This window comes from Balearica regulorum, chromosome 13 (genome assembly GCF_011004875.1).
Source record: "Balearica regulorum gibbericeps isolate bBalReg1 chromosome 13, bBalReg1.pri, whole genome shotgun sequence".
Classification (NCBI taxonomy): Eukaryota; Metazoa; Chordata; class Aves; order Gruiformes; family Gruidae; genus Balearica; species Balearica regulorum.
Window position 1 is genome coordinate 9,328,503 of NC_046196.1, and position 19,442 is coordinate 9,347,944.

Below are 19,442 nucleotides of genomic sequence, written 5' to 3' on the forward strand. Positions count from 1 at the left end.
TATTTTGAAAGGAATTTGTCCATGATGTTATTACACAATAGAGGACTGGATGAATTGGAGCTCAGGAACTAATTTGTTTCAGAGCTCTGTTTTGGAGAAGATTGGGTAGATGAATGTCTGCTGTTAAATAAAAAAGTAAAATAAATAAATAAATCCACAGTAGAACTCTTGCATTTCTCCTACTAACCTTGAAAAAAACTTGTAAATAGGAAACATTTGGAACAGGTTTTGACACTGAACTGAAAGTAGGAATGTGGGCAAATACATTTTAAATGTTGAGGTTTTAATGGAAAATTTTAAAGAAAGCATTCTTAGCCTTTTTTCTCCATTTGTGAGACTCACAAGGGAAATTGTCATCCAAACTGTAAGAAGACATGTATTGCTAGGATATCAGTCAGAGGATATTCAAATCATGACTTTCACAAAACTGATAGTTAAGCAACCTTTTTTTGACATGATCATATTTTGCTGTTTAAAACCTGTTGTACATAATTATATACTCAATTCATATGATTGGCAATAGTTATTTGCTTACTTTAAAAACTAAGCAAATAGTTTGACAATACAAGAAAGGAATGAAACTAATTCATACTTTGTGTCACTGTTCATGAAAAACAGGCTGCAAATATATAAAGTGTTCAGACAGCTAATAGCTCTCTGATATTTCAACTGAGACTTTTGCACTGTTTTCATGGACTAGATTGCTGGAGTTAACTGTGCTTCTATTCAGAAATTACCCATATAACATTCTATTTTTTTAGTCTTTTATTTCTTCAATGAATAAAGATATATAACAATACCTTTAGACTTCTGAAAGACTCGTTTTAGAAGTTCCTTTGATTCTCCATCTGTTCCGTGTTTGTGTCCTTTCTGTAATTTGTTGGCCAAGTTGTTCAGTGCTGTTTGAACTTTATTGTTGCATATATATTAACTTTAATAAATGTGAGCATTTTCATGACAGAAACCCATGAGACACTGAGGGATCAATGCAGTAGCTTGATCATAGGTGTATACTGTCATGTTGGATGTCCTATGGTATCCAAAACATCAGCAAGGATCTGGGAGGTATAATGCAGGACTTAGAGGACACATAGGCCATTTTGGATCATCAGCATGAGGTTAGGCAGGATATCTCAGGCTATCTGAAATGGCAATAGGCACCTATGTTTAAGGAATTAAATCCAGCCTTTAATTTTTTCTGAAAGGAAAAATGGGAGTGCAAAGGCATGCTTCATAACTCACCACAATGTGCAGCAACTTGCTGCCTTGCATTGTCTCTTAACCCAGAGAGCACAAATCCTGGTTTGTTCAAGTAGTTAAACTATTGAGAAAATAAACCTGGAGTGAGTCAATTATTTCTTTTCTGCAGATAATTTCAACATGTTTATGTTAAGAATAATCAATGCCAGCATTTTTCTTCAGTGTTTTTTGTCCAAGCATACTTTGCCCTCTTTCTTATATTTTGTGTGTGCAGCCTTCCATTTATAAAACCCTTGTTTTGGGCTTGAACTGCAGGCCCGAGCACAACTAGTTAATTAGGTTGTACTTTTATGAGAAAAGTTCAAGGGATGCACAGCTAAGAGTTTTGTAGACATAAGCAATGGAGCAGCACACTTCCTACAGTATGAACAGCCTTTTTTGTACTTATGCTGCTTCAGCACTTTTTGATTAGATAGCTTAATTTTGCCAACCAAATCTTAACCCTCCAGATTCTTTTTTGTAGCCACAGGCATGATCCAATCCAAAATGGTTTTTTCCCTGTCTCACTCCAAAGTCACACAGCCAGAACACTATTGGAATCTGATGCCACAGTCAGGTTATGGAAATTGCTCTCTAATCCACCTAATGTTTCAGTATACTGGATGAAATAAGAACTAAATGCATTTTCAACAAGCAGTAATATGCTGTGATATATGTCTGGAGAGTGAGTGACTCAAAGCTGAAGAGACACCTCCATGAGAGCTCTGGAGTTTGCTCCCTGCTGAGCTGAGATTCTGTTGAGGCGTGGTGCTTTTTTGAAGGTTCCTCTCATTTCACAGGCATTAGGCTGTATATGTCATGGCAGGCACTATTCCCTATAAGTTCTGAGCATGTTATAGTATTGCAACGGGGATTACTTTCCTTATTTTGTTATCAAAAGGATCAGGTAAGTTCCATCATGTGAGTGCTTTCTCTTGACTTCAGATTGTTATTTATATACAGAAAGGATATTTCATATGAAAGAAGGCTATTTAATAGCAATCTAAACCAATGTTAGACTATTTTCAGCCTGCTTCCTATTACAAGTAGTTTGCTCTGGAATTTTTTGCATACAAGTTCTTTCTCAAAATTAGAAAAAATGTTTCCATTCCAGACAACTGTTCTGACAACTTACTGAACTAAATAAAATTGGGACCTAAAATACGTAGACTAAATGTTTCAAATGGGGAAATTTTATTTGCTGACATGTAACACTGCCAATATGTTTGCTTTTATAACTGGGATTTCTTTACTGTTATATGATAGTCAAGCCTGATACTGTAATTTTCAGAAGGATCTATGAGTATCAAACCAAGTTTCCATTGATTTTGAATTGTCTCTGTGACAAAATAGATAAGTTACAAAAGCTTTTCGTTCATGGAAGGATATACTTGTCATCATTTTTCACTGTAATTGTGCTTGAAAAATTGCTATCGTGCTTATTCTATCTAGGCTGTTTATAATTAGTATTGCATAATGTGTAGGAAACCAAAATACCTTTGCTAACAGCTGGATAGCATGTACCTAAATTTCTGCCATCTGGTCCCACAGTCTTGGCTAATACAGTGGGCTGAACTTACCATAAAGTCAATATTTAATAGAAATATGAAGTAGCAGAGAGGATGAGTAGAAGAGGGAAGGGAAGGAAAAAAATAAAGAATACATATAGCAAGAAGATGTAATTTTACAGTTAACTAGTCACCCAAAATACTTTTTCAGTGTGTCTTTCTACAATAGTTGGATCATGTTCAGTATCTGAAACAAGCAACTAAAATATTTTAATATGTTAATAGATTCAAATGTTAATCAATATTCTCTCTTTAGCCCTTTGCTCTTTCCACCCTCGTCACTGAAAATGTGCCAGAACCCCTACCCTTACATCCACACCTCTGCTTTTATCGACTAGCATGTTTCTGTTGCCTGGATACTACTGGCACACGTGAAAGAATGCTACTGAGCTGCTGTCAAGATGGCCATTTTATTACAGTGATTTATAAATGGATGATCTGTGAAAATGGCTCAGCCTTTTATGCAAGCACCCTACAGAGGCAGACATAACTCTAATCGGCTGGTCTCAACAACAGGTCCTGCTTTCCTGTTATTTTACAGCAGTAGGCTGATGCTTTACTGCAAGTGACAGCAATCTAACCAGAAAGAATTAGCCAGCTTCTAATAGTGTTAAACTCCAAGTGTGTTTATGCATTTTTCCTGTCCTTTGTCTTAGATTCTTTTGAGGTATCTGACCACCCTCAACCCAGAACCATATTTTCTTCCAAATTCTCTTTAACAATAGGAGGCAGTGAGGACCAACAAATTGCCAAGATGGAAAGAAACTGCTGCAACTGAAAACCACAGACCAGAATTTTTCCTTTTGCCTTGCAAAACAAATACTGTATTGAAGTCAACGTTGAGGGGTCAGCGTTTATACCGCAGGCTATTGCTTGCTTCATAGCACATATTAGTGCAACTTTTCAATTATTAATCCCTTTTGGAATGCTTAGCTCTTATTGCAATGCAAGGAAATTAGCCCAAAACTCCGTGTGATCAAAATTATTTAAGTGAGTGTATTTATTTTCTGAAATTTCCCTATGTTTTGTGAGAATTGCAACCAATTATTGTCACTTTCATAGTAGAATGGCCAGATTACAGGTGGCAAAAAGCATGTGTTTTCCGTTTTTGTTTTCACATGCATTCAGGATCTTGGGTTGTAACAAAGTTATTTTCTTGGCAGCTTATAGAAGTTTATATTTTAGGCATACCAGTGTTAAGAAGTACATCTGTAAGTAGCAAAATACAATTTTACCTATTTCTTATATTTAATCTTTGGGAGGGTTTACAAAAACTGGACTTCTAAGAGAATTTGATTTTCATATAAACAATAGTTAGGCTAATGTTTTGGTCCTCTTTGTTTCTCTGTAACAACATAATGTAGTTTAACAATACAGATACAAATATTAAAAAGTACACGTTATACATTATCATTCTTTAAAAGCTACCATTGACTAAGGTAAGAAAACTAGAAGTTCTATTGTTCTATAAAAAGCAGTGCTGTTTAAAATACTTCAGACAACGGAAGCCTTTCTCACAGAAACTCATTACACCACAGTCCGTTAAAAAAAATCGTGTTTTGCCTTGTAGTGTTTTCTTCTAATTCTCAAAGCAAAATAGACCACACAATTTTAGGCTTGCTTTGCATGATTATGCAGAAAGAGTATTTAAGCATGAGGAACTTTAATTATGCAGAAGCTTTAGTGAGGCATTTTAAATAAAAGATTTGTGAACATCATATTATAATGAGCAAAGTAAATATATTTCTTGCAGTTACATGAAATATTACTGTACTGAAGACAAGGCAATTTAATCAATAGCAACTGCACAGTGACCTTACTAATGGCTTTTTTTTTCCTTGAGTATGTTGGTACCAGAATTTTTAAAACTCTGCTAGCTCCATGTAGGTTTTCAGAGTGTCTCAGCAAGTCTGTGTTGTCTTTATAGTACTGCCTAAGGAGCCCTGACTACAAGAGGAACACTGTGGCAGATATGCGGCCACATCTGTTTCAGTCTGATTCTCCATCATTTGCACCCGAAGGTAATGTGCCAGATGTTCTATTCAGACAGGTGAGACATGTTTGTTAGCAGTTCAAAAAATATTTTAAAGAAAAGAGCTAAAAGACACAAAAAATCTCTTGAATTTTACCTCTTCTGGAAAAGTCTCATACAGTCTGAACCTCACATATATCCCCTAGGAGTGTTTTCTTTTGCCTTTTCTAGAACTTCAAAAAGCCATGCCTCTTAGTGGGACTTCTACCTCAGGCAATGGTTACAAAAAGCTGTTATGAATGGGGTCACAAATCTGACAAAAACATACCGCTTTTCTTAGTTTTGGGGTTCACAATAAAAATATGATTGTTACTGGAAGAAATTTAGAAACCGATGATCCAAGGCATTGGAAGTGAAGAGAATGTCAGCTTTAAATACCTCACCGTTCACATGGCATTCCTGCTAAGCCCCTCTGCTTTGAAACTTAAACTGAGGAAGTACCATGCATGTGCTTTAATCCTAATTCAGCAAAGCACTTATTTAAATGTTTCTGCATGTCCACTTGTGAAAAGCATTACACATTGTTATACTAAAATATTATCTGTCAAATCCGGTCTCCATGCATTGGGAGAAAAAACGCATTGATTTCTATTGAGACTAGGGGTTTAAACATACCTACTGAATGGTGCGAATTTCAAAATACAATCTTACCTTTTGCATATGTCCATTTGAAATTTAGATCTATGTATAAGTCAAGAATGATTGATCCACAGTTGTCTAGTACTATGAACAACTTTAATGAGTTAGCAAGCAACACTTAATAAAAATGGTAACCTGTATATTCTAAAAATATTCTAGAAATATAGTATATGACATGTTAAGGAGTTCTTATAATGTATTATAATCAAACATTCGATTATAGATTGCAATTTAATAAGCACTGACATGAGTTGCCATAATGACTTCCAGACACAGTGTTGTGCCACAAATCTGTCGATTTTGCAGATATGTCTAGAGAAGGAGGCACACTTGATTTCTTTATATGCCATGATTATGGCCTAGGAAACTCTTTTTGACTAAACTATTCATTAAGTTGTTTGAATTTTGTCATTCACAAAGAACAACCCCAGCGCTATAGTGTGTTCTCGCTTCTCACAAAAATATGCACCCTCCCACCAAAAAAAAAAAAAAAAAAAAGAAAAAAGAGCAGCATTATCATTTAAGCTATGGGTGATGGACACATGAAATAAAGACACACTTCTAGCCCCTCTGCTCCATATTCTCTTATGAAACTATATTTTACACACCTTAAAAGAAAAAACGTATGAGGGCAGACAATTAGAAGAGAAAGACTGAATTAAATAAAAAAGTAATTACCTCAGTCATAGCTGTGGCCTAAATTGGAATGAAACGCTCTAACTACAAAGAAACACTCTTTTTGCTAGGTATAGGTTGGTACTGAGTCTTATTACCAGTCATAGCTGTTCATAGAAAAATATAAAATGCTGAAATAATAATAATTTCAGAAGAAATCTGTTTTTAGCTGAGGTCTTGACTATGTGCATAAACTCTGCCCAAGGAAGGAATCAGTAGTCATTCTCCATTTCTAGTTTCTCCTTCTTTACCAGTTACCAGGAGAACTTGGCAAAGAAACCACAAGTGTACCATATAAGTGACCTTGTTTTGTCAAATAATTTGTTTTAACATGGGTAGAGATGAGCAGCATTCCTTAACAACCAGCATTTTCACTTTTGTGTGCTGCTGTTACTGAGCACAGTAACTGCAGAAAATTATGGGCTCTGTTGGTTGATTTTCAAAATGACTGTTTTTATTACCTTCATGGATTATAATTTATGGATTAAGCTAATTACACATAAAGACTTGAATCTCAAGTATCTAATCATTATACTTGAACAACGCTAAATATTATAGTTATAAGATGAATACCTTTCCTTGAAAAATATATTATTAAGCTATAAGTATGATCATTTCAGCATTTTCAGATTTTTTTTTCCTGTACTGTGAGAACAATATAATCACTTATGGGCCCTAAATCTGTGTAGGTAAATATTACATAACTAGCTTTATTTTAAGAAGACAACCTATTTAATGCAACAGATAAACACATGCTTAATTTAAGTACTTACAAAGCATATATCCAAATGTTTTCCTGGGTCTAGACTGCAGTCCTTATGAGAATAAATCAGGTTTGACAGTGTTGTTTCTTTAGTGAAAAGGCAATTTGGGGCTTGATCACAGTATCGTCTATACAATCATGATATTCTTAACATGCTTTCTCTTTCATACAGAAAGGAAGATAAAGATTCTGATAAAGATGAGACAATTAGAAATATATGTGTGTATATGTGATAACATATGAGGAATTTAAAAACAAAAAATATATACGACTTTTAAATCCAACATATTATTTTTGTATTATTTCTTACATGCCATTTTTTATGAGTAATAACCTGACATGCTAGGCTCTGTTAAGATAGACTTCTAGAGTAGTAGTGTGATGCAGAAAAATCTTGCAGATGCAAGATTTGTTATTGTTGCAACATCTGGATCTATAATATTTCCAGAAATTCCATATAGCGTTCTAGGAATTCATGGATCTGAAACCACCTTAAAAGTAATCCAGCACTTTCTAGACATTTCTTGATCTAAAATATTTTTTTGTTTGGTTTGTATTTCTAGTGATTCCCAGATCTGGAACTTTTCTAAGGAATCCCCTTTGCTTTCCAGGAACTTCCCAACAGCTTTATAGATAATTTTCCCTGTGCTTTCTGGGAATTCCTTCCACTTTGTAGAAATTCTCCACAGCTTTGTGGGATTTCCTAGACATAGAATCTTTCTAGAAATTCCCTGCGGCTTTCTAAGAATCCCTTGTCCTAGAACCTTTCTAGGACCCTCCCTCCCACAGCTTTCTAGGAACATCCCCAGCAGTTTTTTAGGAATTCCTTGTTTTCTAGGAATCTTTCACACAAGTTTCTAGGACTTCCTGCATCTGGATCCATTCTAGAATTTCCCCTTAGCTTTCTAAGAGGTTCTCAGCTCTTTCCAGGATATCTGGTCTTTTTTTTTTTTTTTTTTTTTTAATTCTAATTTCCTTGACTGGTTCCTTTCTAGGCATTTCCTGGTGTTTTCTGGGTGTTGCTAGTTCTGTAACTTTTCCAGGCATTCTCCCTGTGCCTCCTAGGAAATTCTGGGTCTGGAACCTTTGTAGGAATTTGCAGCAGGTTGCAGACCTGCCACTCTGGCCACTGTAAAGAAACATATTTCTCTTACTAGGAGTAGTTATTTTAATGCTGATGGAGTTGCTACAGTCAATGTAATCAAATATAGTATTTCCATGCAAATATCAGACCTAAAATCATATATGCAAATAAGTTAGACTTCATCTTATTCTAGTATGTATAAAATTTTGGAGTAGATGTTAGTATAACATGTGTTAACTCTCTACAAACAGAACGCCTGTCCACTTAGACACCTAAACATTTCTGTGAGCCATTTTGTTAGTTAATAAAATCTCCTTTCTTCTCTGATCACAGTGGCTCACAATGATGGAATTTTCTTCCTTACTTAGATCGTGGGACTCTTGCCTGCCGCCATACTACGCAAGTGCTTCAACTTCAAGTGAGCTCAGAAGCGTTAGCACTGAGTTGGACTCGTCCCGTCACCTTGAACAATTTCACCTCAGGAAGGAGCAGGAAGGAGTTTTTCCTTCAGTGGCAGGTTTGGGTTTTGGTTCTGTTTTTGTCTTTTGCTACCATCAATAGTGTGAGTCACAGCTGATTTCCTACCTCACCTCAGCATTACGGTCTAGCAGCCTTTTTGCTACCACAGGATCGAAGACCAATGACAACATCTTTCATATTTCTGTCTCTCTTTCTGAATGAGGATGTTTCAATCATTGTGGCTTGTTTTTTCACTGAGGATCTTATGTGTATTAGAAGACTCTTAGATGTGTTTTGTGGCTTACATTGCACATTCAGAAGAAAACCAGAGGTTTTGACCATCCACTTTCTTACAACAGATGCATATTACATTATTCCTATGCTAACTCTGATTGCAGTGTTATTGCTTACATCGAAAAATGTAGGAACAGTTGCTCTAAAATCACGATGCAAACTTCTGTCCACATATATACATCCTGTGTGTGCACACATACATTTTGACTGTTGGTACAAACAGAAGCAGAGGTATAATTGCCTTTGCTCAGTTTGGCTGTCCTCCAAAATGATGCAGAAAGTCACTTCTCAGAATTGTCCTTAACTGAACTATAAAAAGATGTCCTGGAGCTGACTTTACAGGAGCCGTATGTATAGTTTGGCATACATTGCTATTTTCCTGTATAGAGAGTATATTGCCGCATGTTTGTGGGAGGTATGCACAGGAGGCCATATGAAGAGCTATATTTCCATATGTAGGATTACTTTTTTGAAGGAGAAAAACATATATGACCAGGATTTGTGTCCACAATTTTTGGAAATTATGTAAAAATAATATATACTGTAGACATCAGAGACATACGATCTCACACAGGCTCTGAAAAAAGGACATTGGGGAATTACTGATTAGAGAAGCTTGTTTGTCTGTGTAGGGATCAAAGGGGCAAAACGTACTCCATAACACTCACCATTTTTTAATTATAAACTCCAATTAAGTGATGCAGAATAATCTTCAGCATTCCATCTGGCAGCTATGAGGAGAGATTGAGAATAGCAGTTAACGACATTAATCAAGGCTTGAAGTAGACAGGTTCAAGTACTGCAGGCTTTGTTTAAAAAAATGAGTTGGGGACAGGGTTAGCCTTTGAATAACATTCCAAAAACACTGCATGCAGCCCAAGAGAGAGGGGTAACATGAACCCTTTACTCTTACATTAACCCTTTGACTGCTGGCATTTTCTAGATTACAGCCAGATGACCAGCACACTGTCATTTACTACTAGTTGCTCTTATCATACATGAGGTTAATAATACTGAAGCGTGGAAAAGACCTTTTTGGAACACCAATGCCAGACACTAGAGGCTGCTTAGGAAAAAAATTGTGAATTTGGTCCTCATGTCACATCGGTTTCAAAAAGCAAAACATAATCTTATTTTTTTTAAATTAACAACTGGTAGTAGAAATCACAAACCCATGTTTATATGTGATATGCTATACAGGAAACTGTATGATGTATATTGTTTTACTTTATGTTTCTACTTGAAAGAGTTATAGGGAAATATATTGGCAATGAGAAAATTCTAAACGTCATATATGTGGTATGTTCATATATAGAGATATAAATTCATGTGTATATATAGTCAATATGCATATTAAGCATAATAATTGGCATAATTAACATTTAATGCAGAGGAAAATCCTTGACACCACTTTACAAAAAGAGTTCTATGCTCTTGTCTTAGTCTGTGGTCAATCTTGACCAGTACAAAAGAAACCCCACTAATATTCCAACCCAGCATGGTAGAATACTCATGATAATGTGATAATTTTACTAAAAGCTAGGGGTTAGGAGGAGAAAAACTAAGCTTATTGTAGTATTTTCTCATTTCAGAGGCCTTTTTCTACAGATTATGAGTAGAGCTAGGAAAGACATTTGATAGCAAGTTTCTTTAAAACTGTAGCTTCAATGTATCAGAAATTTTCTATGTATTTGAGTCAGTTTTAGTAAATTGTCTCAGTAAAAAGCTCTGAAAAAAATCTAAATACAAGATAACAAAAAAATCCATTTTTTATGAGCTTCAAGTTTAAAATAGATTGAAATTTAAATAAAAAACCCCTACAAAATTCAGATGCCCCAAACAGTTCAGTCTGAATGTCCAATATGTTGATCTTTTTTTTTTTTTTTCCCAGCTTACCATTGAACTGATGGAAAAAGAATCAGGTATTTGCACAATTAATTATTTTAGACAGTTTTTAACTTATTCTAGAAGAAGTCAAGGGAGCTTTTCCAGCAGAATCCTTGATATAAGGAAAGGATGAAGAAAACAAGGAAACAAAAAAAATAAAATGTATTACTTTTATATCTATCTTTACATACCACTAACACTTTTGTATGGTCTAGTTCTAACATATGTTTTAAACCACAATAACTGGAATTAGTTGAATCCTTAGAAAGAGACTTAATGCTTTCTCTAATAATGCACACATTTCTATGAAATGCTGAGAAGAAAATGAAACAAATAAAAAGATATTTGGAAGGATAAACTTTATTTTCACTACAGAGTTAAGAAGATGTAAACGTTTCCATTTATAATAAAGTATTTCAAAATTCTCAGAACTTCAACTTTTAGACAGAAACTTAAAAGTGCCAAATGCCTGCCCTGCAAACATCTGAATTAAGCATTTAAGCATTAAGGCATCAACAAATTCCTCTGAGAAACTTACTTACTTTTTATATGTTGCTTCCAATGTTTACCTAACCACACTGCGGAGTTTTCAACTGCATGTACTACCTCTGCTTTATTGAATATAGTTTTTCATCATACGTGAGTAAAACACTGCCTAAAAGTTACAGGCACACTTTTATCAAAATGTCATCTGTCTCATCTCTGAAAGTGATTATCTCACTACATGAAGCTATGCAGATTACTTAAAATTAATTTCTAGAGATCAATAGTAAAAATACAGTTTCATTATTCTTTTGTACTCTGTTAAGAGGATAGGATTGACTAGCAGATATTCAATACCATTTTCTATAATGGACAATAAAAGATATTTAAAAGTAAAGCCTATCTAAACTATTTAAGAAAGATTACACATGATATTTTTATGCTCTGTGCTGGCACATTCGTTAAGTCTGGTAAAAGGTATCTGCAGAAGATACAGGAATGTGGTAAGAAATTAGCTTGAGGTCATTGCCTTATTTTGGCTTCTAAAACAGAGTGATTGGATTCATTTAAACCCTGTTAATGCAATGGTATAGTTTTAAATACTGCTATATATTACGTGTTTTTACAGTTGCTAAATTTAAAAAAAAAAAAAAAAAAATCACATTGAAATTTGACCAGCAGAAGCTAGCCATAACTGATTCTCTTATTTCTACAAAAGGGAGTAGGGAGGAAAAAGAGATCATTTGGACTTAATGAAATCAATACAGCATATCTGTTGATACTAAAGATTAGGGTCAATAGAGCATTACCTCAAACATCTGGATTTTTGAGAATTTTATGGACTAAAAATAAATAATATTAAGCCCCTGAGGAAATTCACAGGCAATTAAGGGGATAACTTGATGCCAGAAAAATGAGAGAGTTCAACTGAGGGTGAAATGTGTCTCTTTAATTCCCTTCTTTCTCCTGACTTTTGGCAGGTGAAATCTTTCATTATTTAAAAGCTGAAATAGGCTGAAACAATAGCTCCAGTATTATTGTCTTTAGCTAGATGTATATTATATTTCCAAGCTAGGAAACCTATGTATAGGTTTTTGAGTCATTCCATTTTTATGAATTTTGAGTAATTCTTATGACATCATATAAAGTCAAGCTTTCCTTTTTTATATATAAAACAAAAAATGCATTATTCAAAATTATCAGAATGATTTTATGTTTACCAATAGGTTTTTCTTCATTGTTTCTGGTTTGTATTGGCCACAGCTAGGCCATGGCAGTAAATCATTGCTGCCTGACATCTGCTCTGCTGCCTCTGCATAGTCATTCTCCATTTCTATCTACCTAATTTCCCAAGTAAACATCACAACAGTTGCACCTCTTCAAGTAATCTCAATACTGAAAAAATATTCGAAGCCTTATCTAGGCTCATATTTATTCATCTGAGCTGAAAACAACATTTGTGTATCTCACGTGGAGGTACTCAATCAAGACCTGAGATTCTGAGGGAACAATACAGACTCAGACCTAAATTTTAAAGAGTTCAGTCTCAGACACTAATTATTTTTGTCCAGGAAACATAACAATCATAATTTGCTTCAGCACTTTTGGGACTTGAGGTTTTACTCCAGATGCACAGAGACCCTGAAAGCTTGGTTCATTAGTGTGCTACAGCTATCTGCAGTATACCCTGCTGGTGGTGGGACAGTCCACAGGCTGAGTCAGCTACAGGTGTAGAGGTTCCTGCTTTAACACTTTAATTTCAAATGTCATTTGATAAACCACTTCCACCCACTCCTCTCTTTCAAGTAAATCCTAGTGCGTGTAACCCTTTCCAAAGATAACACAGCCTGTCAGACAGGAGTGCAGGTTATCTATGGAAGCACACAGAGGACTGCAGTGGTGGTGTGATCCTGTAATGGATAAAGCTGGAAGATTTCAGCCCCCTGAATGTCAGTTGTGACCTTACACTAGAACTCAGTGCACTTCCAAAGTAAATAAGTTGGGAAGAAAAAGGAAAACTGTTCCACCATATGTTTTTGGAACTGAATCAAAAGAAAAATATCAACTATAATAGGAAAAAAACCCCAATGCTTTTTTTAAGAAAAACAGGACAGTGTCTCAGAAATATGTAAATGGTTGATAAGAGTTTCTCCATAATCTGTTTTAAACATTTTTGTAGCAATAACTTCTGTAAAAATTGACAGCAATTCCCTAATTGTCTTTACTTTCACTTTCTTTCTTGCCTGGAAACACAGACCACATTTTGCAGTTTAGATAGAACAGTTATCCATTAAAGAGTATGTTCACCTGCTCAGGATTAGATGCAGGTAAAAGTGTGATTTAACTGAAGGAAGTCAGCTGCCTTGTCTTAGCAACAGAATTCTTAGTTTGACTCTTACATGGGCTTTTCATTAATCTTCAATAATGTCTCTGCAAAAGAGACAGATAATCCTTAATGAAAAGGTTTTCTCTTAGGATCAGTTAGTCTAAAGATATTGAGCTTCCATTAAAAGAAAATATCTGTTTTGAATTACTGTTATCTCCTAAAAAGGCTGATTTGATTTCCTTCTTTTTGTTTCTCAAGATAAACTTCACCTTTGCTTGCTCTTTACTCCAAACATACACAAGATATTAGTTTAGCTTCTTCTTCATATACACGTCCAATCTCTTCAGTTTTCTAGAATATTCACTTTACCAAGCTGGATTAAAGTAAATACTTTAAAAAAGAACCAAAAGAAGAATCCTTTTGACACCTATGTAAAAGCATGCATAGGGTATTGTTGTGTGTTACATCTGGGCTGAAATGGAAGTACTTCAATACATTTCACATAATTATATTTCTATCCTATAGCTAGTTCTCCTGAATTAGTAGGCTGATATTCTAAATATTAGCAGCATTTTTTTTTTTTTTTTTTTACTATATGCAAGATAAATTCCCTGAATATTATAAAAAACTATTAATCAACAAGTATGGGTGAGAACATAAAAAAGCTTTCTATTAACCCAGTTGTAATAGTTTTGTACAGGATCAAGACGGAAACACAGACAGTGTGTAGGAATACCTACTCAGTATGAATTGGAAATTGTCTGCTAAAGCAACTTTTCATGAAAGAAATACCAATTTGTTGAGCCTATTTCTTTCAAAATATACACGATATGACAAAATTCTACCAAACCACTGTGGATTTCCAAAGCATCTCTATTAAGCTACAACTATAAAAACAAAAACAAGTGTGCAAATCTATGCCTACCTGTACATCTAAGCGTTTATTTGCTACAGCGACTCACTCTCATTAAGCTCACTCTCTGCACTCTCTCTAACTCTGCCTGACATTGTCTCATTGTTATGCTTGAGGCACATCTGTATTGTTTAAGTTAGTTCTCTCTAGACTGGATGAAAAATAAGAATTAATGGAAATTAAGATGCAACTTCCTTAACGTTTGCTAGTTTAAAGTATTTTCAATAGTAGTTTAAATTAATTGGTTTGATGTTTTTCCGTGAAATGAAGGATGACGTTTGGAGGTGGGGGCAAGGGTAGCAGCAAAGCAGCTTTTAAGAGCCAGAGCCCTCAAGTGAGAGGCAGTATTGATTATGAGAGCTCCTCTTCCATTTCTGTGCAAACCCAAGCAGGCTTTTTTGACCCATTGCAAAAAGTGGACTAAACTAACCTTACAACTTTAACTTGAAAGAGGTTAGAAGTGCTGACAAAGTACTTGTTTACAAGAGAAGATTTTAAAAACGTTTCTCAGCTTTCCCATCTCCCTGCAAAGATGGAGGTTTGAGTATTCTAGCCATTTCAAGACATAGCTGCAAAGTTTCACTTAAACCACCCTCGAATGGTAGTTTAAACTCACAGGTTGGATCTCATCTGGAGACAGACTACAAATGATTACATAGTCAAGAAACAGTTTCATTTGAGAGATGGTAACTAGCAGGTAAGTACTAGACTATATTTCAGCAAATCGTGATCCACTTCTACCACAATGCTGGTCTATGCATGAATGACTCATACAGTACCATATCAAGCAGTCCGAGCAAGTTTAGATTGCAAATATGTAAAATATTTTGGGTTGAGATTCAAGGTGGGTGAAACTATCAATACTCTTAATACATACAAACAGAAAATATTAGAGAATTAAAAGCATGTTTGGTTACTATCCAAAAGATTTGTTCAATTGTATGTTCATTTTAGGAAATCATGTTAGTTGTAAGGGAAACAAAGAAATGAAAAAAATGCCAATAAAAGAGATTCTTTTCATAGAAAGACAGTCTTTCAGCATTGATTCAAGTAGCTTATTAACTCAGTCCTATCACCTTAATTTCATAGGCAGTACATGTTTCTACTTATTATTGCATTTCTCATCTCTACTAAATTTCAGTGTGACCTTTAGTGTCCACATTGTGAATCTGTTGTCATCTATATGGTATTTAAAAGATGTGTAGATGTAATGCTTAGGGACGTGGTTTAGTGGTGGATTTGGCAATGCTAGGTTAACAGTTGGACTTGAGGATCTTAAAGGTCTCTTCCAACCCAAACAATTCTATGATTCTTACCAAGAAGCGGCAGCCTTGCCTGCTTAGGAGACAGAACAGTTCTTGGCAAACAGCTAGTCCAGGCTAGGCTAGTCTAAGCTAAATTCAGTCCTCAAAATCCTATTATCTTAAAATTACTCTTTAAGTGTAAATGAAGGCTTACAAGGCAGAAATGCTTCATACTTTTGTGTTTGCCTGAAAGCAAATAATACAGTACAGACTACTAAAAAGCCGACATATTCAGTATGTATAAATGTTTCAAATATGGAGCAATAAAACCTCCATCTAAAATTAGAAAGAAATGGAGATTTTAACTTCAATTATATAAAATGTTTTGCCAACTTCTGAAAGAATTTTAGTAGAAATTCTTATGGATATGGAAAGAAAGAGATTTAAATATAAATTGATTCTAGGTAACTATTTAAAGGAATGACATAGCTGAGAAATCATGTGCTTCTTGGTATATAATTACATAAAACACTCCAGTCATAGACTGAGGACAGTGTAAAAAATTTCATCCTAAATGTTCAAAGTTGAATAGTTGTGAAAAAAAATTAAAATCCAAGGTTTTGGGTATAAATGTTAAAGACTCTTGATACAAGGGTAGCAGCTGTCTGAATTTGGCAGTAAATGTACTTCCATTTTCAGCCTAAATATTGTCTAGTATTAGATAATGGTGCAGAGTTCAACCCCAATTTCTACATAGGATTAAACATAGGAACAGATGTGTGTGTAGGTTGAGAAAGGATGGATTTTTGTCTGCCTGGAAACCAGCCTAGCACAGTCACTGCAAACCACTGTGGAGCCTGAATACTCTGCCCTAGGTCACGCTGTCTGCATTGCTCAGGCTCAAACTTGCCTGTCTGAGAAACTCATCCTTCTGACCAAGTCGCACAAGGTAAATCACAGCTTGGATATGTTTTCTAGCATTTTGGTCCATTTGTGCTTTAAATTAATGTTCTGACTTTGCACTGGAACAGAGCCCTCACACAGTGAGATATACCTGTGGATGTACAGAGCATGCTGAGGTTGTGAAGAGGTGAAAAATTCTGTGTACAACTAAAACACAAATGAATATGAAGCAACAGGAGGTGAGTTGTTTTTTCCAATAGTAGTAAAAGCTCTTGCAGGAAAATGCTTAATATAAATCAGTCAATAAAAATATAGGCCTAATTTCTTTATTGAAAAACATTACAGTAATGATCACAGTAATTTTTTTTCCTGTACCATAGTTACTTTTCTTAATTAAATGTTCCTACATGATGATAAGGTTTGATCAGAAGCAACTCTTCCTATTTCAACCTTTTGGAATGAGAAGACTACCAGTAATTTTTTGCTGTTTTGTAAGACTAGAAGCACATGATATAAGTTTAATTTTTAGCAGGCTAAGGGCAACCTCTCCTCTATACTTCAAAACAATTTAGTGAAGTATCCCATAATAGAAAACCTATTTCTCCTTCTGAGTTCATGTGTATTTAAAGTGTATCTGAAAGTGGAGGGAAAATGAAGAATCTATCATTCCTAAAGTTCAAATTGAGTGCCGGACGCTAAAACTCATGTGGATCAGGATTTCTCTTATCTTTAACCAGACATTTACCAATTTTGGCAATCAAATCAGATGATGGTGGGGTTTTTTTATTTTTTAATATAATACATTAGAATAGTCATTAAAGGATAAGAACAAGAGATTATCTAAACAAGCCAATAAGTAGAAATAGAAAAATGGAGAGTGATCAGAGAAAATAAAATGAGTTCTCTGGAACTAAATGACAGTAATTTACAAGAAGATTATATCTGCAAAATAGTTTCAAGATGAGCAGTGTTTGTACCAACAGAACGTAATTTGTCAGTTCAGACGTAGGTTCAAATGGAATAATGTCCTTTTAAATATTTTTTTTAACTATGAAAGGAAAACATTTGTATATGGCTACTATTTGCCCTACAGTATTCTTGTAATTGGTGGTGTGAGGAAATCAGACAAGATACAAAATGTGAATGGTACTATTTAGAACTTATAAATGGTTTTCCATTGTTTGAGAAAGCTAGTGAAGTGAGGGAAGACATGCCCATCTCATTAAGAAACACCTGGAGAAAAGGCATAATGTTTCAGTTGCCACTTGTGAGTAAAGGCAGATACACTTCCTACTTCACAGTCTTCTGCTGCTCCTTCTCTTTACCCATGAGATCCAGACAATATGCTAGGAAATAATCTTCATTTCAAATAAATACCCAAGGAAGGGAAATATCTATCAAAATGTCCTGTAACAGCTGCCCACACGAAGGTTACCTTTAAGACGATTACATTATGCCCATGGCTGTAGAGACGCAAAAACATGGTGTCAGAATGCATTGAAATCATTTTGTACCTATGTACCATACACCATGCAGAAACACTTCCCAAACATATCCCTGAAAGAGTACGAGACACCGTCATAAAAACTTATTTGAAAGACGTGTTTGATGCAAAACTTTTGACCACCAACATCTGGACTAGCTGTGACCATATACCTTTATACTTCTAACAGCCTATGGGCTTGGTTATTTTTTTTAAGTGAAGGCATGGCATGAGTGGAAGATCTAGGCAACTAGTTCTTCCAATGCTTTTCCCATTTCATGAGCTAATTTGCTTAATCCTTTCCTTAACAGAGAGTGAAGTAAAACTTCTCCCCTCCTCTTACTAAACTATCTCGGCTTGTCTCCAGCAAAGTAAATCAAAATAGTTAGTCATCTACTGGACTACATTCAAAATATTTTATTAAACTTAAAAGAGTTTATTATAACAATAAATAACATAAAAATAGTTCTAAAAATATTCATTTATTATATCACAATTGGAGCAGCAGCAAGCAGTGTAGATCATTGTGCAAGACAGAAAACAAAATATTCATATGTTTATCTGTAAGGTGCTATGAAATCTTTGAATGTAAGAGGCTTAAAAAGCACATAGTCCTCAATAAGTGAGAATACTAAATCTGAAAGTTTTGCTTTACCATACATGAAATAAATCAACAAAAGAAAAAATGCTATCAAATAGCGATAAGCGAACCGCATGTTCAGCTAGTTCCAAAAATAGAAGTTAATACTGTTGATTCAGAATATCTTATTTCCTTCAACATTATGATATCATTGAGTTTAGCTATAAAGAAAAGTTTGCATAGGATGGTGGTGTAGTAAAATAAGAAGTCAATTGGAGCCAGATTCATGAACAAAAAGCAGACACATCCCAACATTCATTGTATCTAGCACATTTTTATTCACTGCTTGTATTGCAAAAAACACTTTGAAACTTAGGCGCATTTAACAGGTACCCGTGAGGGAATGCTGAATGCACTAGTGAGTTAAAAAGTATCTTCAGCAAATGGGATTAAATAACACTAGGCAGCTTGTTCCATCCAGCTTTCCTCTTCCGCTTACCACCTTCTGCTTTGGGCCCCCAAAGTTACCATTGCCTGAGGGAACAGGGAGGAGTACTGGGCCACTGCATGGTACATCAAGGGGGGAGAATGCTCCTCCATTCTGGGAGGAAAAGGGAATTGAAAGCAGCAGCTCGTAACAGTGGAAGATGCTCTTAGTGCAGGAGGGTAAGCCCCAACCTGACTTCACTCTCTGTCAGAGGCTTAAAATCCTCCTATCAACCACATCACCAAATTTGTGACATTGCCTTAGCAGTTCAAATTGTGCCTGTTTCTGGCTCAGTGACCTGAATGTTGCTTTAGGTCCAATAAATTATATGAAATCTGTCTAATTATAACCACATTAGCAGCATCACTCATGGTTAATATTAA